General features: G+C 39.6%; 1 protein-coding gene across 3 annotated transcripts in view; it reads left to right on the top strand.

The window, feature by feature from the left end:
• Positions 1-644: 644 nt before the first annotated feature.
• The window catches only part of MGAT5 (alpha-1,6-mannosylglycoprotein 6-beta-N-acetylglucosaminyltransferase), a 122,596-nt gene continuing 101,282 nt past the window's right edge, over positions 645-21,958 (top strand). The window contains exons 1-2 of one of the 3 annotated variants that reach the window (XM_065840551.2): positions 690-781; positions 12,597-12,700. The gene's annotated coding sequence lies outside the window, so the exon portion shown is untranslated. Of the gene's footprint in view, positions 782-1,488; positions 1,633-12,596; positions 12,701-21,958 lie in introns of those variants that run through there. The other 2 variants (XM_065840549.2, XM_071810780.1) reach the window with 2 other exon arrangements.

Here is a 21,958-nt window from a genome sequence, read left to right as displayed (position 1 = left end):
GTTTGGGGTGCGCGGTCAGCCAGTGCTCTCCCAGGCACGTCTGTCTGTCCCTGCTTTCCGGACCTCTGCCTGACAGGCCGCCCAGCACCGTGAGGCGGCAGCGACGGTTTCCCTGGCTGTTCCTCCCTGCCGGACCCTCGGTGGGCTCCGCCAGGCCTGAGCGCGGCCGCTCGCTGACCGGACCCCATGGGAGCGGCAGAGCCGGCCGCGGGCAGGTGCGAGAGGAGAAGGACCTGCTCACAGCAGGGTGAGGCCGGCGCTGCGGCGGGGGCCGAGGCCGCCCCTCAGGAGCACCGAGCTGCGGAGCGCCGAGACGACGCCTCACCGGCGGGCTCGTGGGCGTTTCCCGCCGCTCCCGCCCCGCGCGGCGCAGGGCTGTGCACGGACGGCCGCTGCCTCCTCACCCCGCCGCGCGCCTCTCGCCCCCGCGCGCTCCGCGGCCGGGCAGGCACTTTGCACACGCTCCCTCGCTGTGCCTGGGCCCGTCACAGGCGCTTCCGGCCGGGCAGAGCCGGTCGTGCCGCTCTGCACACGCGGGCGGGCGGGCGCTGCCGTGCGGGGCTGCGCCGCGCGCGCCCTCGCGCTCTCTCTCTCGCGCTCTCTCTCTCGCGCGGCTCTGGCAGTTTGCAGACGCTCCCTTGCGCCCGCCCGCCTCCAGGTGGCCCGGCCCCCACGGCGGGCGCGGCGGCCGCCCCTCCAGCGCGCGCCGGCCTCCGCCGCGGACCATGGGCGATGCGCTCCGCCCGGCGCGGCGGGCTGCGCACAGGCGGCGCCGGAGGAGGTGAGGCGAGGCGAGGCGACGCTGGGTGTGGGGGTGGTGGGGACCGGTGCCGCGCCCAGCCCCACTGTGGGGGGTCGCCAACCGCCGTTGCCCCCTCAGGCCGCTGCGGCTCTGCGGGCCGTGAGGGAGAGCGGTCTCTCGCCTCAGCTCCCCGAGTCGCGGCCGCCGCAGCCGTGCGGGGCGGGAGCTGCACCCCCGGTCACATCCCCCACTCCGGGGGCCGGCCCGGCGCGGGGGAGCCACCTGCCCGGGTGCTGCGGGGCGGTGCCGGCGGTGGGCGCCGTGTGGAGTGGGAGGGAGGGAGGGAGATCGCCGAGGCAGCCGCTTCGGTGCGGCGGGGCCCGTCCTTCCCGCGGCTCAGCCGCCCCCGTCACCTTGCGTAACGACCTTCCGCGCTCGGCCCGGCGGGGAAGCGCCTCCGCCCGAGCGGAGCCGGGCCCGGGAGGTGCCTCTGGAGGGGATCGGCCCCGGGGGGCCGCCCGCTGTGCTCCGGGCGGCGGTAGGAGTCGAGAAGGGCGGGCAGGCGGCGCGGAGGGACGGAGCTGGCGGAGGTTTTGCCGGAGCGCGGGCGGCGAAGCTTTGCCGTGGATGGGAGGATGAATCTCGGGCGAAAGTCTGTTGAAATCTCCCCGTTACGATCCGGTTTATTATACAATCCCTTGATTCCACCCGGTGCTGGTTTCGTTTCCTCTTCAGACTTCACAAACCTCTAGGAAGTGAATTTGAGAAAAAGGTTCCTGAAAACTGTCATCTCTGTGCCAACTGTGCTTTGGTCTGGCACGTCTACTACTTTTTCGCTGGAGGTGCATTGAGCTTTAGATTGGAAATAACGATGCTCTTCATTTGTCAGGGTCAGTATTTCTTACACATCAACATTATCTTGCGGTTTGCTCATAGGGACTCACCTTTATGTGAAAAGCAGTGGCTGACTTGATGTGATTGCATAGGTGTGCAGACCTACATTAAGCAAGAATTTGGGGGATTTTATTGTCCCCCATGATATTTAGCAACTATTTACGGTAAAATTACTTTTTAATATATTTAGGGAGACAATAAATATCACTCAGCTTTGAGGAGCTATATCTTGGTAGAGGCTTTCCTCACTATTAACATAGGGATTGTAGGTTCCATCTTTTCAGAGGCAGTATGATATGAATCTCATCTTTTGGGTGAGTATTTCTCTTTCAGGCATTGTAGTCAGTAAACTTAGGAAATGAATTCTTAATTCTTGTATTGTATATTGATACGTCAATCTCTTCTGGTAACTGCAGCAGCAATAGAATACTCTTTAAATGAAGGCTCACTCTTGAGATTCATATTTTTCTGGTACACAATCTTATTTGTCTAAAAAGCTCTGTCACCTTGTCCCCATGAAGTAGTATGATAGCTTTTTCAATAGCGTGACTCATAATCATAGATACAGGAGTGAATTTTGACTTAGTACTGTGCAAGTGCTTTATCTCAGCAAATAGCTTTGTGCGTAGAAAATGCAAGTAGGGTGGAGGGAATGTCTGATACTGTATCTGTTAATCTTTCTCATCGGGAGGGCATCATTTGAACTTGTTTGCAGGATAGGAGTATGTCTTTACTCTCAAATCAGTGAGGCGATCTCAGTTCTTTCAAAATACTTTTGCTATTCCATGACTGAAAAGCTTTTAGCGGAACCGGTTAGTTCTTGTTATTTATTATTGAAACCATTTTGCCTGGGGACACCGAGTCCAATTTAACCTGAACGGGTGACTTACCTTTTCCCTTCTTCATGCCTGTGTAATCACCCTGTGACTGTTCTTCATGAGAAACTCTGCTCGCTGCAACACCCACAGTTCACATAATTACTTGTACAAAGTCTAAAAGTAGGAAAAACCTTTCACCTTTTTTTTTGTTCCTTTGTTTGTTGGTTTGCTTTTTTGGTGGTGGTGGTTTTCTCACATGTGAGGTAACTTTAACTATTGTTTCCTGCTCTTTACTTATACAAGATCCAGTAGGGAATAGTTTACTCTTAAAATGGCCCACAAAGCAGTATGTTTAGCGAAAGGAATATCTGCTCTTCATAGTTCAATGTATGTGGACTGTTTTCTGTTCCTCTTATATAGAATATAGATTTATTTTGTGTGAACAGAATAAGGATTAAAGAAGAACATATGCTTCCGCTTTTTTTGGGTGATAAATCCATCTTGCTGTCCAGAAGGAAGGCAGCTTATACAGCCTAGCCTGAAAAGATGCTGAAAGACAAAGTGACTGAATATAAGAAGATCAGGTTGTTTAAGCTCCCAAAACTAAACTGCCTAAAACTTAAAGCAGCCAGTGACATTGGGTACAAAACACCTAAAATCCTTAATCTGGTTCATGAAATAGAATCTGGCAAAATAGTGAAGTGTTCTGAATTCCTGCAATGACTTAGAATAAAGACAATTGCTCTACAATTTTAAGCCGTCTTTCTCCACTCAGATTCCCTTCCTTTCCCTTGTTTAAAAAAAAAAATAAATAAATCTTTATATAATCAACTTCTATGCTTGAAATAATATGTAGAATTTTACCAGCACCACTCATTTCCCTTCAAGTTTGAAATTATATATTTTCAGTATTGTTTGCAAGGTTATGCTTTTGGCACTGTATGCTGGTGTCATCTAAACCATTCACTCTGCTTTTGCTTCTGTTTAATAAAATAGCTTAGTGTGCAGTTTTCTTCCTCATCTTGGCTCTAAAATTGTAATAGAACTTCAGGAGTAGTTGGCATTAACTGCCCTTAACTGATAGAGTAGCTTGATTATTAGCTGTGTGGTAGGTGTTTTGAAGGCTTATGTGAATGCAGTGTTCATGTTTGAGCAGACTGAGATCTAGTGAAGACTCTCTTAGTGTTTAATGAGAGAAAGGGAGAATTAGTTTTGTTTTATTGATAGGAAGAGCAGCGATAAGGTAGAGTCAGTAGCAAACATTACTCTATGGTTATTTGCCAGCAGATTGTCTGACTTTGTCTATGTGTAGTCTCTCCAATAGGTGGTGGAAAGAAATACAGTATGATGAATATCAAAAAAGCCAGGTGCTGAACAGTATTTTCATTTATGTCACGTTATTCCCCAAAGTGTCTGCAGAACTCTTTTGCTTAGCCTGGTTTGGAACCAGAGCAGTACTCCAGCAGCAACTCTTGGTAATGAATGTCGGAAGCATCTGCTGAAGGAAATGAACATACTGCACAGTGATAATCAGCTGGGATTCTGATGAGTGGAAACTCTTTCAGGAATCAAGCAGTTTTGCTATTACTACATCTTCAATGTGAAAAAGTTCTTAACTGATTAGAGTGGAATAAGGCCATCCTTTATTTCTCACTACTTCTGCCGAAGTGGTATTTATGCATCTCTGCATTTCACATACCACATATGCACATCCTCTTAAACAAAAAAACCTCAACACCAAAACCTACAAGATCTTTTGTCTTCAGTACTTCAGAAGGAAAAGTGGAATTTTGTATTTGCCTCTGTGTGAATCTGTGCACACACAAAACCCTCTTGTTTTCCTCTTTTACCCTACTGTTATTGCCATACGTTATTGAAGTTGTGAAGGCTTCATTATCTGTTTCATTTCTTGAAGAGTCCAAGCCTGTAATGGTATAACTTCTGAGAGGAATAAGTCTCATTCAGATTGTGTTTTGATAGTGGCTTGGTTTGCGTCACTTCTGCCCCCATCTTTTTTGTCTGTTTCTTGTTTGTCCCTGTGAGTTAACAACTGGCATCCTGTAATTCATTGCCACAAAGAGAAAGTGACTAGAGTTCTATACAAACTTAAGTTAGTTCAATGAAGGGTTTTGGATATTGACAAACGCTCTCTTAATTAGATGGACAGCGTTTGAGGAGGAGCCACCATAATGATGGAGAACTGGTGACACACTTGCTGATACAGACTCCTAAATGTGGGACAGCAGCTTTTTGTGACAATGCAAACTTTTGTCGAGGTGGATAGCCTTATTCTTGTAATCCAGCTGGAACAGTACAGCTGCCATAAGGTGAATTTGTGTAGTTTTGTTCTTGCTTTCCAACCAGCGGAATTCTTGTCTGGCTTTAATCAGGTGAATCCTTTAAGCCCAAGGTCCATGCATGTACTTAAGCCAGGATGTAGCTCTTTTGAGGAACTTCTGCTAAAATTATGGTATTTTAATATGTCTGCAGCCGGGAAACACTGCAGTGAAAGAACAGAGATGAGAAAAGTAGTTTGGGAAACTCTTAGAGTATTCTAAATAGCAAAGACCTTTTCATGAGAAAAGCTTAAGTCAATGCTGTGATTCGTTTGATTTATTATTTATGGTTTGTATGAGCTAAGAATCCTATGATCCTGGCCCTTTGGGTCTCACAAGGTCCTCTTATTCCTGTTAGCTAACCATATTTCTTCATACAGCCCACAGGCATTCCAAGCTGTTTAACCCTTATTATTAGTGTAACATACTGGAATTTGTCTTACTGATTTTTATATCCTGATAAAAGCCTATGATCTTTGGAAGTTATCAACCACCTCTTTTGACCTTGTTGTCTTTTAGACAAGGGAATTTTCATAGGTTACAAGTAGCAGGCAGAACCTGATTTCACTTGTATTGGTTGTTGCTCAGGGGCCATGTAGCTTGTTGCATTTCTTTGTATATAATTTTTTTGCCATTCTCCTTGTGGTTGCATTTCCCTAGAATAGTTTTAGAACTAAAACCTTTTCTTCACTGATGTTAGAGTTAGGTAATGGAGTTTATTGCTGCTTCCTTTCCATTGCCTGTTAAGGTTTTGTTTCTCCCTTCCCTGGGAGACAGGCCAGTCATATGTGCACCGCGACAGCGTTTTACATGAACTGTTTGGAGGTCCTAGCAAAGCATTTTCGGATAGCCATGAATCAAGTAGTAGCTTGGATATTAGGAAAGATTTCTTCACCGAAAAGGTTGTCAAGCATTGGAATAGGGAAGTGGCTGAGTCACCATCCCTGGAGGATGACGTGGTGCTTGGAGACATGGTTTAGTGGTGGACTTGGCAGTGCTAGGTTGACAGTTGGACTTCATGATTTTAAAGGTCTTTTCTAACGTAAATGATTCTATGATTCTAAGTTGTCATAGAAGCTACAAGGTGCAGTGAATTGTCCTTGCTGCGTGAGGCTATGTTTTATGATCTAGATGGTTTTTGAATGTGTGACATTTCAATATACTGAACCTTTAGACTTTACCACACTAAGTGACAGTCCTCTTGTCTGCAATATGTGCGACTAAAGTGGGTTAACACATTCTCACTGAAGATCCTTGTTAGTACAAAGCTGTCTACATAAATTCACTTAGGCAGTAGTTCACTTGGGTTTCGCTGTGTTTTATCCCTCACTTCTCTTTTTTTTTTTTTCTTTTTTTTCCATCTTTTCCCTTGTTTTCTCTCTGTGTTTGTTCCTTTGCTGCACAGAACTAATGCAGTTCAGTGCAGCTTCAATGCAGTTTTTGGAAGTTTCCCTTGAACTCTGCAGAACACAACTGTAGTATGCATGTGATATACCTGAAATATAAGTTCAAGTATTAAGGGTCCCATGTAACTAAGCTTACTATTATGACTTTTTTTGTGTGTGTGTGTGTGTAAAATGAAGTGTAAAATATGTTTTGATTGAAGATGGCATATCTGAAATGTTTTATTTGTCACGTAAAAGTTGTATACATAAGATACTGAAGAAAAATATACGTAACTTCTTCATCCAGTGAACCAGTGAACTTGAACAATTTTCATGTGGTATTCATAGCAAAAATCTTTGAACAGATGATCATCTACTTCCTACCAAGCTATTAAGTAACTTCCGTGAGCCTTTCTTGCTATACCCTGTTCAAGTACAGTATGTGCAATGATTTAATTTTCTATGTTGTAGATTAAGAAGACTGAAAATACAATGTTTAATTTGCTCTTGAGAAAGCTTTACATTGTACTGTTAGACTTCTGTATCAGAAATACCAATGGATTACTTTTCCTGAAAAGCTTGCTTAAAACAAACAAAAAACAGCAACAACAAAAAACCCCACCTAGAATAAATGTGAGGAATTTTTCTAATCTGGTATTTATCAAAGTTTGACGCTATTTGTTCATTCTATATCAAGACATAACACGATTGTATTGAATGCTGAATGAATCTGTTTGCATGACCTTGCTGTAGGATGGAAGTCCCACACTGTTTCAGTGCACTGTCCTGTGAAGACTGTTTCTTTCTGAAACACACACTTCCAGTACTAATGCTTCTAAAATATTAATTTAAGTAACGTGACCCATTAAATAGTTTGCTTCTCCCAGTGTTGGTTTGCATTGCCCATTTCTGTAAAGATATAATTAAAGCTTGCTGGTTTTAATAGTTAAAATAGCAATAAATATGGAAAACAGACAACCTGTCTAGAAGTATTCAGTGAACAGCAACAACCACATCTTTATCATCTTCAGATTCTCAGGGTGAGTTTTCTTTCTATCTTGCTTTTGGTATGACTTGTAGAGTAAAATGGACTCCTTTTTCCTAAAAAGAATATACAATGTTATCTTGTTGTGTCTTTGTTTGTTTACCTGATCCTGGAATTTTGGAGCCACCTGGCAAAGGAGCTTTCTCCCCAAAGAAAAGAGAAACTAAGCAGACATATGCATTTTATGCCTAAGAAAAAACTGTGCTATTCTTAACATAGAAACTTTCACTTTGGCAAAATACTTTAAACACCTGTCTGGCAAACTCCTGCAGTAAGGTTAAAGGAGCTTGACAACAGTGTTCTCAGTAGGTACTAGTCTAGCACATTGTATGTGGATACAAACTTTCCCATCTACTTAAAACACACTCATACCAAGGAAAAACGGAATTTAAGGTTGGAAATGTTAAAATGTATACCTCTATTGCAGGAACTGTGGAAAAAAAATCCAGAGAGACCAGGAAAAAAATCTGAAAAAAATATTTGAAGGACTGAACAAATGAATTGTTTGAGAGAGGCTTTTGAAAAGCTCAGGCTGTTTGTCTGGAACTTAAACTAAGTTTAGTAATTGGGCATTTGAATAGACATATGGCCTAATTAGAATATCTAACTGTTTTCCTTCTCCTAAGATTTAATTAAGCATTGTCACTCCTGTATTTTTGGTAGGATTTTGTCACTGAAATCAGAATTTGCGTTTCCTGATCTGACAGAACAGGAAAAGGATGTGGAACGCTCTGTATAGGGGAAAAAAAGACACAAGTATTTCTCAATCTTTACCACTCAAACTTCAGCCTATGTTGTACAGGATATTCAACCAGATTATTAAAGTTACATTATTTCAGTCAGTTCGTTAGCACATTGATCTCTTTTCCTAAATTCTCATAGAAATGAACAGTTTCTCTCCTTGTATTTCTCTTCATGAAGTGCAGTTTCTCAGACAGTACTGTTGATCCTTCAAGAACGCAGTGAAATGCAGTATCGTTCTGATTGTGCTTAACATCTGTACATGTTATACAGCTACTTTTCTTTAACTAGACTGGAAAAAAACATGCAGAGGAGAATGCTGCAAATGCTTTCAGTGTTTTTCTACTCAAGCTAACAGCTATTTTACTGTAGATAAAATCAACTAGTTCTGAACACCTCATCTAATTTTAAGGGCCTATAATCAAGTTAAATGAATATGTTACGGTTACACTTTAAAATCAAATAGTGGGTTGTTATTTCTAATATTAATAGCTATTTTCTTAGTTACCAGTTGAGCTTATTTATAAATCAGCTCTAGAAAAAAATATTTTTCTTTGTTTTGATATTGTAACCTCTCTTGAAAGAGAAATATGGACTGTAGTCTTTATAGATAAGATAGCAATCTGTAATTCTTGTTGGAATACTTTCCCAGATTTTTCCAGTAGTTTGGCAGTCATATGTTCAAGCAATTGGATAATCAGCAAAATCAAAACTTTTGACTTCTTTAATGATGTGAGAAATGAAACTGAGTTGCATGCATGTTTGACGAAGTGATTCAACATACGTCAGAATCTAGGTGTCAGTCGTTTGAGACCTCTGGGGAAGCTTATTGATCTCACTTTATGGCCCCAGTTGTTAATCTTCGTGAAATCTTTGTCTGAGTCTCTTAAGTGACTCTGCCCAGGTTCTGGATTTATAATGTTGTAGTACTATGCATGATTTCTTTGAGGAAAAGGTTACAATAGCTTTCACCTAACCTGTCTTATAAAAATTCTCACCAAGGTAAGATAAAACAATATTTGAGGGAGCAATGAAGAGCTTCAGGTTGGAAGATGATTAAGGTTTTGGCCTCTCTGCTGGCTCCATTACAAATTGCTGCTTACTAGCAGCTGAGATGAAGTTCTCTTAAAATAGTACTTGTCTACTGGAAGTTTGGAATTGTAGTTCCCTAGTTGATCTGTGCTGGCTGCTCAATGTCCAGTGAATGAACAGTTGTTTGAATGTGGTTGGTATGTTACCCGCAGTGATTCATCGTGCCTCTGCCTTTAGCGAAAGGAACGGATTTTTGTAATGATGTAACACTAGTTTAAGTGCAGTGGGTAAAGTTCTGTACTGGTGTAAAAGGCATATTGCAGTTTACTTAAGCTCTTTTTGAGTTGATGCTATTTAAACCTCTGGCTCTGCATATTGAAACGAGTACAATGAGACCCAAGTGTGCACTTAAACTTTCCTTTGAGGGCTGTAGTGGCTGATACAGAGCGAAAGCTTGTAACAGGTTTAGCTTCTGTTCAGCTGCTATTAAAGTCCTTGTACCTTGATTCATTTCCTGACATGGTAGTTTCCATATGTACCGGTTGCATATCTTGTGTGCTGTGTAATGTTACAGAAGAATGCCAGTATTGACTATGCTACTTAAAACATGTCAAGGAACACTTTCTTACATACTGAGATATTGGCATGCTTGTGATCACATCTAGAGGAAAGAAAACAGTGAGCCTTGTAAATGGAAAAAAGATACCTTTTAAAAAAGCTGTACTTGAAAAGTAGTATTAGAATTTAAATATGTGGGGAAAACTCTTCTACATAATTTTTGCATTTCTTAGACCTGAAAAGGGAAGGTAGGTGGAGATCTGAAGAATCTAATTTATCATAATTTGAGTTTTTTAAAAATGTAAATTAGTTAGGGGCTTTTTTCCATACATTTGAAGTAAAAGTTTTCTGCATGCCATGTTTTTGAAAAACTGTTGGGTTTTTTTCCCCCATCCACCATTAATACTCTGTTCTGTTAGAATTGTCTTGGCCTCTATTCAGTGTGGTGTTTGTACCTCATGTCTTGTTTTTGCCCTTGAGTGTTGTTCCTATTGGGTATGGCAAACTTGAATTCTTTTGCCCAACTGATAATCTGGTACTTCAGGATATGTTGTTCAGAATACTCTGTGTAACTCAGTGACCTTATAACTCTGTTTTATAATTTCTAGTACCTTATGCTAATCCAATATTCTGTGCTCTGATCACAGGAGAATTAGTAGCAGCATTTGGTGGTGCTTTTATGTGACAAGGTCATTGGTCTTCCTGGTCTTCACCAAGACTGCAGTTCGATAAAGTCTGCCCTCACACTAGTCTCTTGCCCTCATACCAATTTCTCCCCTTTTGCTATCCGTGCATTTCCATGACAGTGCAATGAATGAACTGGCTGACAAACTGTTGTGGCTGTAAATGGCTCTCTGGTGTTGGCCATTCCTGTTTCAGAATGACAAGATTCCCCAGCTGTCTTCACCTTTGAGTTATATATGCTGAGGAAGGAGGTTGCACAGGGATAAAGGATGGTGCTTTCAGTGACAGTGCTGGCTTGGAGAGTTTGAACATCAGTCTAATTTAGAAGCTCACATTCTTACTACTTCTTAAAATGTTAGGTTAACGGAGAGTTAATATTGATTAATGCTCCATCTGGTAGGTAAAATGGCCCTAGTTTTATCTAGCAAATTAATATTGTTCTTGTTGTTTTGGTTTGGTTTTTATTGTTTTTGTTTGTGTTTTGGTTTGGGGTTTTTGTGTGTGTGGTTTTGTTTGTTTGTTTTTTCAGAAAACTTCCTCTATATAGGTATTATCAATGTACATTTTTATGTTTGTTTATCCCAATTAAACAACAACAAAAACCACAAAAAAACTCAAAACAAAACAACAAAAACCCAAACAAACCAACCACAAAAAACCCACCATGTTTTCACTGCGTGAATTCCTGATATACAGCACGGATTTCAAACTATTGATTTTGGACGTGTATTATGAAAATAATCTATTAATGTGAGTGTACTCTGCCCTTTCACAAGCTACAGACTATTTATAAATAACCACCCACCTTATTCTTTAAATAACTAAAATTTGTCACTTCATTTAAAAGGCTGCTGATGCAGAATTGTAGCTTTGCAGAAATTACTCTAGGAACCTTACAGTGCTCAACATGTTTACCTTCCCTGTACTATGGGGATCAAGCCTATTGCTCAGGATAAAAATGTTTGTCCAGGCCATAAAAATGTAGGATTGAAGTGTTTTCGTCGTTTACTTTGTGCTGAGCATCTCTGTCATCCTTGCATTTGACAAATGGAAGAAGAAATCTGTCAAATGTTATTATCTTTTTTTTTTTTTTTTTTCCTAATATGTTCTCCCTTGGCTTGTGTGTGTGGCTGAGTGCACTGCTGACAGTTGTCCACTTTAATATGATGTTAAGGTCTTTATTTCCTTGCACATATTTCTTTAGAATATCACATGAATTACAATAATGTTTTGACTTGTAAAACTGATTAAAAGTTAAAAAAAAATTAAAACGGCAGAAGTGATAGAAATTCTAGAGAGTACTGTATAATGGGCTTCAGGGTTTTGGTTATACTTTTCTTTCCATCTTGGCTTGTGTCTGTCTCCTTTCTCACCTATTTTGTGTAAATTGAAGCATGTTTTCTTTGTCACTGCTACTTATTATTGCTATTACCACTGCCTCTGCTGTTCTGCATCCTAAATGACTGAAGGGATAATCATGTTGTGCTCTCTTTTCATTTGGCCTTTAGGAGATATGCAGGCAGCGTATGTGTTTTCCACTCTGCTCAGCACTGGAAACAGCCTTCCACTAGACTGTGAAAATTTTAGTGAATATAATCTCTTATTTAGCAGGTGTACTAAAGTTCAGCTGTCTCACAATGTTAAATATGCTGATTTGGGGTTTGGTTTTTTGTTGTTGTTGGTCAAACTGGATTTCATTTATGTGTGAGAAGTGTTTGGAGTGTCCTTGGCTGTGCTCAGAAAGAGACAAAGTCTCCTCCTTAATCCAGACTTTTGAATGGCTTTTGTCTTTTCTTTTCTCCAAATATCTCATCTTGAAGGATGAGATTTCACCATATGACTGGAAATTTTTCACACTCATTACACTTAACCTTTACTTCATGCATTCCTTCCCATCACTCAAAGAGTACTTTTGAAATTCTTTCTCATGTTTGTGTAACCTGTTTCTTTATTAAATAACTTAGGAAATATCCTTATTTACTGAACTTATTGACTTCTAGAATTGGACTACACCAGAACTCCTCATCCTGCCCCACCAAAAAACCTGGATGGTTAGTTGGTTTGTTTCTTTTCCCCAGCCCCTGTAAAATTAAGTTGAAGTTGATGAAGTCTCTGGATGGTATATGTGCAGTTGTGTTGAATCTTTGTTATAATGAGCTAATAATAGACACAAGATGAACTAAAACCTTTCTCTTGGATTGCTTGTCACCTGACTATCAAAACATATGATTTCAAGCAAGGATTACATGTCTTCAGAAGGACAGTTGATCTTGCATCTATTTCTTTGTCATATCAATAACTCTTTCACACACGTCCTCTTTCTTGTCTTTTTTCTGATGTGGCTTTTTCAACTGACCTCAGCGACTGTCTGTAATGATTGAGGCCATTTATACTGAAGGTCTGGCTCTCTGCCCATGTTGCACAAGCTTTGAATCCACAGAAAATGAAAGTAGCACATTAAAGAGGTGAGTGTTCACTGAGTGTCCTATAGTTTGTCTGGATCTGCAGATTTTTTCTCCAGGGAGTTATTTGCACCAGAATTGGCTTGCATATTTTTGCTAATATATTGAATATGTTATTGCAATGACATAGTTGGCTTGATTATTCTAAATGTTTGTAGAGGAATCTTTTATAAGGCTATTATACCTCCCCTAAAAATAAACCAGTCAGAATAAACAAATGAAAATATTATGGAGAAAATGTAAGTTTGCTACTTTAGCAGACCACCAAGACTACTTAGAATGTAGGAAAGCTGAGCAGAGTGAGACAGCAAATAAATCTGAATTTAGACAACTTTTTGAATACTATCTTCTGAAATTTCTAGGAAATCCATGCTAGCTATTGTCTTTTCAGAATTAAATAGCTAGATACTTACAACCTTGAAGGAGTAGTAGGTTTTGGTTTTTATTTTTTAAACCCGATGAAGAAAAAATCTTTCCCACTCCAAAGGATAGGTGGAGAAAGATCTGGCAATAGTGATGATGGTGTTCTTAAGGAGTCATTAAATTAACTGGTCAGGTACTACTTTCTTTAATGTAAAACAGACTTGAGTATGAAGAACAGGAACAATGCAATTCATTGGGAGAGAGGTTAGGAGTTAAATGAAACCTTACCTATGGAAAAAACAACTTAGCTGCTCAACTGTCTTGAAGATCAGGCATTTTCTCAGGTTTGGAAAATAAATGAAAACCACTCAAAGATGATATGCCAAAATAGCTACATGTAATAATAATTTCTAAGGCACTCTTGAGACTTAAACATCAAGTCATGTGTTGAGTCCAAACTGTATAGAATACATCTTTTCTCAACATTAAAGCACAGCCTAAGTTGGAGTTAAGCACGAAAGATATTGAGTGATACAAAGCTGTAGAAAGAAATATATCCCTCAAATACAGAGGGAAATATTGTTGAAGAAATATATTGGTTTTGTCAGGCTATTATTAATAGCACAAACAGTTATTTAAGACCAGACTAATGAATTTGAGTGACTGAGTGCTGTTGGGTTTTGTTTTCCCCCTCCCCTCTAATTAGAGATACTGTTATACTCTGCATGCACATGGCTCAAATACAGGTTTGTCTGCTTTCTGCAGTGGAACACAGGTGTAAGCCAAGAAGTTAAAAGAGGATACAGTGACAGGATAGTCTATGTTGGGTCCTTGTGGTTGTAGTTTACAAAGCAAATGGACTGCTCTGGATGTTGAAATGTGCTTAAGAGAATGCCTTAAATAGTTATCTGCAGGTTATCTGCCAAATCCTACATGTTACAAAGATAAATCAATGGTAGCCCAGAGAAAGGCTTTTTGTACCAACTTATCTTTTAAAGATGTGTTTGCCAGCACATTTCCCCAGTGAGTAGAAAGGAATGAGTATTTTCATAATATTACAAAATCTGTTCCTTCGTCTCTCTGTCTTTTTCTCTTCATTAGGTATGACTGAACAGTAATGAAATCCATTCAGCTGTGATAGTGTCAGTATAGTGACACTATAGCTCTTTTCCTCTCTGCTAGTGCTACAATACTGTTTCAAGGCCATTTAAATTCTGCTCAGAGCTGTAAGTGATCTTTTTGGCAGTGTTATATGCTTTTACATTATCTGCTGGATTGCAATAACTTTCAAAAGGATTGTCTGAGGATGGATTTTTTTGGTACATATTTATAGATGAGTATTCGTGTCTTAGAGTTGTGGGTTTATTTCATGTCTGGTGTCTTTACCTAGCTAACGTTAGCTTGGTTCTAGGAAGATACTACCTGATGCAGTCTGGGAGAATGGATGCTGAACCTGCTTGGAGGTCCAGAAGAAAATCAGCAAGTAGAAATAATTGCACAGGGCTTGTACCTTTGATACCAACTGCCTTCTCTGAGCTCTTCTTCTAATTGAAAGTTAGGTAGGATATATGGTGAACTGCAACCAAATGTCATCTTTGCTGCTAATGGAAGTTCCTTTTGAGGCAAGCCTTCTATCACTGTATTTGTCTGGAGAAGTCTCCTAACTTTCCCTTGTTAGCTCAAAATACATTATTTTTCACTGTCACAATTATAGAGATGGATAATATTGCCTGTTGAATTTCCTTTCTGATTCTGGAAACTATTTGGGTTTAGGATGCTAAAGAGGTTTGCAGTAGGATGTGTCCTGCTGTAGATGTTGGCTGGAGTTTAGGATGCAGTTCCTGTGGAAAGATGTTATCTAGATAATGGCTATAGCAGCTGCTTTTCAGCTGTCAAAGGCACCATTTTTCATAACTGGAGATATTTTTTTCTGATGTTGGGGAGAAGAAGGAAGGAAACCTTGATGCTTACATTTATATTGCTTACAGTGCATTTGTGCTGCTGAAACACTAGAGAACTAACCTAATAACTCAGTCAATGTGTTTGAATGGACTGTGGAATTTTGACTTAACTGCCTTGTAAATCTTGTCTCTATGATTCAGATAATATTTGACAAATATATGGATACTTTGTTGTACATGTGTGATGTTCTCTGTGTAGTGTGTCAGGGAGCTTTTAGCTGTACACTGCAAGTTTTTCTGCTAGAAGGGACCTTTTTTTTCTCCTCTTCCATTCATACAACGATGAGTAACATCTATACTAGTTTCTATTGCAGTGGCAGAGATTTGGTAATGTTTTGTGTGGCCTTTTTGAGAATACTTAGTGAATTAGATCCATTTCTGCTTTTTTTTTTAAGCCATTTCATTTAATGAAAATGTTTTAATTTATATGTATTTTCGAAGAACTGATTTGGAGGGAGAAAGCTCAGTGTGCATGCTTGAGAACATGGCAAAGAGCATGTGTGGTGGAATTCCAGGACTGGTGAAAATTTAAGTAGAGGCTAACAGATATTAAACATAGCTACATAGCTTTAGGTTATATAATCCTTGTACAGTTCAGCCAAGTGCAAAAATTAATCACCAGATTTGTCTTTTTTTTTTTTTCTTTTTTTCTTTTTTTTTTAATGGATTTGAAAAGAGAAACAGAATTACTTAAACTGAGAAAGTTCAGAAAACTGTGGTAGGCAGGTAAGGAAAACAACCCTCTGATGTGGTTCAGACTGAAAAACATAAGATTAAATCCATGGCAAGGCAAAGACAATCTAATTTTGTAGTTATGTAAGCCTTTAAAGTGGGTCATCATTGTTGGGGAAAAATATGCCTTCGTTTTCTAGGTTTTTTTTTAAATGTACCAAAACTGGGATTTTTTTTTCCTCCTCCCCTTCCCACACTAGAAGGAATACTTTTCTCTAAGGACAAAGATAGGATGAAGCTAAATATATCACTTGTCTACTTTATTCTCCATCATGTTACTTTAGTGCTAATCGCTCATTTGAGATTTACCTTCAGAGATCCTACCTGACATAAGGTGACATACATAATGAATATATGCAAACATTTAGCAATTTAAGATCATTTATTTGTTGCACTTTGGTTTTAGTTTACAAATTCCTATAACAATTAAGTGTATTTTGTACGCATTAATTTATGCATTTAGGGGAAATTTCACCCTAATTCTTTATTATTTGTGTGAGGTGAAGAAAAGACAGCTTAAGATCCTGTCTGAGAGCTGAGGTTCTTTTGTTTTCTAGTTTCAAATGATGTACAGGAAGGTTAAGTTTCTTTTCTTTGAAAGTACCACCCTTTTCAGGGAAGGAGAGGAAGTTGATAGAGTTTGAGGGCCATGAGCTCTGTGGCTTTGTTATGCACTTTTGGTTGGTATTGCATTTGGTGGTGGTTGTCCTTGTTGTTTGTTTTGGTTTTTTGGTCTTTGTTTGTTTGTTAGTTTTCTGAAGCACCAGCTAGAAGAATCTGAAGAAGGCCAGACTGAGGAAAGAGGGGAGTGATTACATGCTTCTGTAAGAGGAGGAGGCCTGAGAGATAACGACTACAGAGAGATCTTAGGCAGCCCTTTAGAACTGAGAGAGAGAAAGGGAAGTTACGTAGGTGTCCTCTAGACATCTGAAAATGTAAAAATCATCAAAAACTTTGTTATCTCTCCAACTCTTTTTTTATACTGTATTTTGGGTATTTGGGGAAAAAAACTGAAATGTTGTTTCCTATTCACAATGGGAACCATGCAATGATGAAGAGAAAGTACATACTGCTGTAAATAGTGTTCTTCCTTTGATACTCCTCACTCAGAATTGGCATAATTGATTGCCAGCAATGGGAACTGTGTCCAGGAAATCCAACCTGCAATTTCTGATGATTGAGATAATTTACTTTCACTTTCTATTCAGCAGCTAAGTCCTGTTAATCCAGCTTCTAGATCATCCTGTATTTATATTCTTTATAGGAGTTGACAGTAAAATTTTTCAGTTCATGCTGAAAACTGCATGTCGGCAAATAAATGGGTAACCATTATAATACACATCAAATGAGCATCTATTCGAGCTTTATGCAGAGCCTTTGATCAAGTATTTGATAGTAAGTCATGATGTCAGTACATTGAACCAGAAGAAGACAACACAACCATGGCAAAAAAGATTCCCGTAGTCTTGGTGGAAGGGCCAGTTTATGTTGTGTGAACTATGCTGATCAAAATAACCAGACCAGCTTTGTAGTTGAAATACCAAATTACTTCTTGCTCAACTTATTTTGACTGAAATGTCTGCAGAACGCTCAGGTTAATTCGATGGACAGATGTGAGGAGGCAATGACTTCTGTTTGGAGATGTCTGCTGGCACACATGGATCCAGAATAGCTCGTGTCTTCTTGGCCTCAGCCTGTCACACTCAGAAATATAAACCATGTATACTGAATCATGTGTTCTATGGAACTTACATGTATCAAATCACAAAACTATTTTCCCCTTCACTATTTAAATTGTAGTGCAATAGCTTCTGTTACCCAGCAGCCATTTTTGGTAAGCACGAGCACTTTGTTGTTTTCTAAATTATTCTTCTTCATGATCTTAAAGAGACTAAAATTTTTCTCATACTATATTGGGAAGTACTATCAGGAAGTAAGAACAAAAGAGATTAAGCTTTGAATGAGTTACAAGCACTAATGGTTCATTAATATTAATATTAGCTGTGCTGTAGAATATTGGAAAGTGTGGAGAAAGGGAAGGAATAAAAGCACACGATAATTTGAGTTTAGGAAGGTCAAATCCTTCCATAGTCAATACAGAGGATGAGGCTTCTGTGGCTGCTGCATTGAATGACTCCCTACAAGGGGAATAATGGCTCAGCTGAACAGCTCTTTGCTACAGAAAGATACAATTTCTGCTTTTTGTTTTCACTAGCTCTGATACACACCTGACCCATCTGTTAGGCAGCTTCATTTGCAAAACAAGCAGAAAGCTAATGTAAGAAAAAAATTTCTTTTGTTTTCATGATCTGAATCAGCTCACGGAGGGATCTGTTGATTTGGCACATCTAGCACAAAGGAGGGTGCGAGAGTAGGTGGCTTGGAGCAGTGGGATGAGAAACGTGGAGTGAGAGTAGCGTATTCTCCAGCCACAAGCTGTTGGCTCAGCATCTTGCGTGGCTGGACCATCTTACATGGATCTTGAGGACTCCAGGGGCCCTGTTGTCTGTACTGACTGCAGACTCACAACTTCACCTTGTGCTGTGGTGGCAACAGTGGCTGCTGCTGTTTTCTTTCAACATTACCTTTTCCTTCCCCTTCTTTCACACCATGTAATCTTGCTTTTTATTTCAAAACAGGAGACGTGGTAGTCTTGGTAAATCTTTGTCTTGTTAGGTATAAAGTCAGTAAGTAAATGATAGGGGGGTTCTATGGAAAAAAAAAAAAAAAAAAGAAACCACTAATTTAAACTTCTCTATTGTTTCAGTAGTGTCACTGTTATCTACACTAGTGATGCTGCAGAAATTTTTGATAAGCAATACCCCTGAAGTAAAGGAGTATCCAGCATTTTTGTTTGGAGGCTATTCTCAGGAAGAATGCATGCAAAATGCACTGCAGAGTACCTGACCACACCCGCAGAGTTCAGAGTTGAGTGCCAAGCCTAGTGAAGCTTCCTTGCACTTGTATCACATCTGGGTTCTTTGCATTTTGGCAAGCCGTCAAAAAACGATTTAGCCCTTTTCAGGAATTAAGCGTTGTGCTCAGACATTGTAACTCAAGAGACTGTGTCCAGTGTATGGTGTGAAATTAATCAAAAGGAAAGAAAATTAATGACCTGCTGTGGTGCCATCCATCAGGATATCACTCAGCAGGTGTGAAATTAACTTGCCTTGACTGTGGACTACATTTTAATGGCATGACGTAAAATTACAGAAACTGTTGCCATTATTACTAGGGAGCAAGCAAATGTTTTTAAAGATTACAGCTTAATGAACTGCTTACGCCATACAGTGGATAGTCCCATGATCATTTAACAGCATGAGTTTAGATTATGTTCCCTAAGAAGATCAAGTATTACTGTACTGGTAAAAATTGTTGAAGGCAGGCTACAGAAATGCAGTTTTAATTTCTATAATTACTGTGCACCAGATGGTGGATGTATACTTTTTTCCAATGTAAGTACTTCAGCTCAAATATAAGCAGTTGTGATCTTTATTTACAATTCATCAGATTTTAACCTAGGTGTTCAAAATTCCTTTGTCATGGCCCATTATGATGACCTTCAAATAAATATGTAGACCAAACTTCACTATTGTTTGTTATAGTTACCAAAAAAACTTTAAAAAAAAAAAAAAAATTCCCAGATCTTAATTATGAGGATAGCAAAACTACCCACCAATGTTAACTATCCGCTAAACTTTAACTACCCACTAACTTTATTTTGGAATGAGTATCTAAGATTATGTATTTAGAGCATTTGGTAAATCCTAGTTATTTTAAACATTGTTTCTGAAAGAGCAGTACTACAAAGATCTAAAACATATTACAGGTTATTAACAGCTCAGGAGAAATGAGGAAATTGAAGGAAATGTATTTCCTACTTTGAATCTAAAGGATCTTTATATTCTACCAACTGTTTTCTTCTGCCCTCTCCTGTTTCCTTATGTTCGTGGGCTTTGTCCTCTGCAGTTGCTCTGATTATATTTTTTAAATGGTGCATTTTTCACCATTGTGAAAGCTGACTTTGACTTCTGCTGAATATGCCTTGAACACCCTCCTCTAAAATGTTCAGTGTCGTCTCAGTCCTTTATAGAACTCCTGATGCTTTTGTCTATGGCAGAAAATCGTCGTGTGGGGGTTTTTTGTGTGTTTCCCCTTACCCCTCACCTTCCCCCTTAAATTCTGAGCACATATTTCCAAGAGTTAGGGAGGTTGTGTATTTGTGATGAGAAGGAAGGCTTAGTTATGACTTGCATATTAGCTTTTTTTGAAGTAGGGCTGGTATGCATACATTAATATATTTTCAAGATAAGGTATCCACAGTATATTGGCCCATACTTGATTTTATGATCTTTCTAAATTGACTCATTTGACCTCTTACTAAGGAGTATCTTTGCTTTGTAAAAGCAGTACATTTTTTTTGTTTCAATATCGTCAATCAGAAAGTTGTTACAGTAATTGGAAGTCTAATGCTTCTCAGTTGTAACAACATTCTGTGGATTTTGTATCAAAAGATAATTCTGACCTTAGCACTGGTAAAAGGGTTCTGATTCATAACAAATGTGATGTAACTACTGAGAAATGTTACGATTGTTCTAGAGTTATCCCACCTATGTCACTGGCAGGACGTTCTTCAAAGATAAACCTGTAAGTAGTAGCTCTAGGATCGCAGGATACTCACTGTTGTGGAACTTAAATGAAGAGGTCTCTAAAAGGTTTTCTTGAAGAATATTCATTTGGGTTGAACTGACAAGATATTTTACAAGTTTCTTCTTGGTACCTGTTTCAAAATGAGGTAAGCAAGTCAGGGAGGCCTAATGCTTTGCAGCATTGTAAACATTAACAACATGGGTCAAGCTTTTAACAGTGATCAAAGATTAGATGATTACTGTAACAGTCTTATTTCAGCTGGAGCTTTTGTCTGTTTTCTTTTCCTGCATTAAAAAAATGAGTATTTTGATAAGCGTGTCTAAAGAAACTTGCACTTAAGATTTAACGTGTAACATGATGCTCTTTCAACCTCGTTTACCTTGAAATCAACCCTGGAATACTATGTTCAATTGCCTGCCTGCAATTTGGGTGTTACATTACTGGGTTTATTTAATTGTACTCCTGCCTGTCTCTTGTTGATGACTTGTATAGTTGCCTACAGTTTTATGATTAATTTGTAGCCCAGGGGGAGGTGATAGAGAAGAGGAAAAGAGGTAAGTTTAACTCTTTATATGGAAGTTCTCCTCTAATTTTTGAAGACAAGTGAAAAGCCAAGCAGGAGTGCTCTGGCAGCTGTGGCAGCAAGGAAGTTTAACTGTCCTGGCAAACCTTTTTGTTAGTCCATCTTGCTGGGAAAAAGACGTCGCGTGTCTGTTTTCCATAACAGGCTGTGTAAGCTGAGTCACACAGCTCTTCATTGTTCCTTACATTCAAACGGAGCTTGTGTTGGCTGGTTTTGCCATTTGTTTTATCCTCTCATGTCTGCAATATCCTATCATGAGGGAACATGAAGCTAATTATGGTGTCTTCATAACAGTGTTTGGTTGGTTTCTGTGCAGCACTACTTGGTTGTGTTATGAAGAGAAATGAGATTTGTCTACACTGCCTGTAACAAGAATATGTAAAATTGGTTTATCAGTATGCTCAGAGTTAAGCAGTGTGATGGTTTATGCCAGTGACTGTGGGTTCCTGAGAATATATTTGGATTTCCCTTGACCTAGAATGACTGAGGACTGCACCTGAAATTATTAATAGCAGAAATAGTGCACTACAAGCAAGCTGATCCAAGGGAGAAAAAAATACAGAATGAAGTAAAACAAAACCTCTGCTTGTTCAACTTGATTTGCACAATTAAAATTGACCCAAATAGGAGAAAGGGAACTGTCTCTTCTGGTTGTACTGAGCATTTATTCATTGTAAAAGTTATGCTTAACGACAGTTTCTGATGAGCTCAGAGACATGAGGAAGGGGAGCTTGTGTCTGCTGGCAAAGATGTGACAGTAGCCCCTGATGAAATCATTGGGTAGGAGTGAGGTGGGGGTTTTTTTTGTGTGTGTGTATATCTGTATGAGGAGTGAAGATTTTGTTTGGCTTTTCTCATGACATTTTCTGTATTTTCGCAAACTGCATTCAATAAGTGTCCCTTCCCAATGGAATTACCAGTCTGCAGACTTGTGGTTGTTATTGTTACTCAGCCAGGGATAAACAGAAACTT

Source organism: Patagioenas fasciata, chromosome 7 (assembly GCF_037038585.1).
Source record: "Patagioenas fasciata isolate bPatFas1 chromosome 7, bPatFas1.hap1, whole genome shotgun sequence".
NCBI classification, from domain to species: domain Eukaryota; kingdom Metazoa; phylum Chordata; class Aves; order Columbiformes; family Columbidae; genus Patagioenas; species Patagioenas fasciata.
The sequence above is the reverse complement of the archived record's forward strand: the minus strand, read 5'-3'. Positions and strand labels throughout refer to the sequence as shown.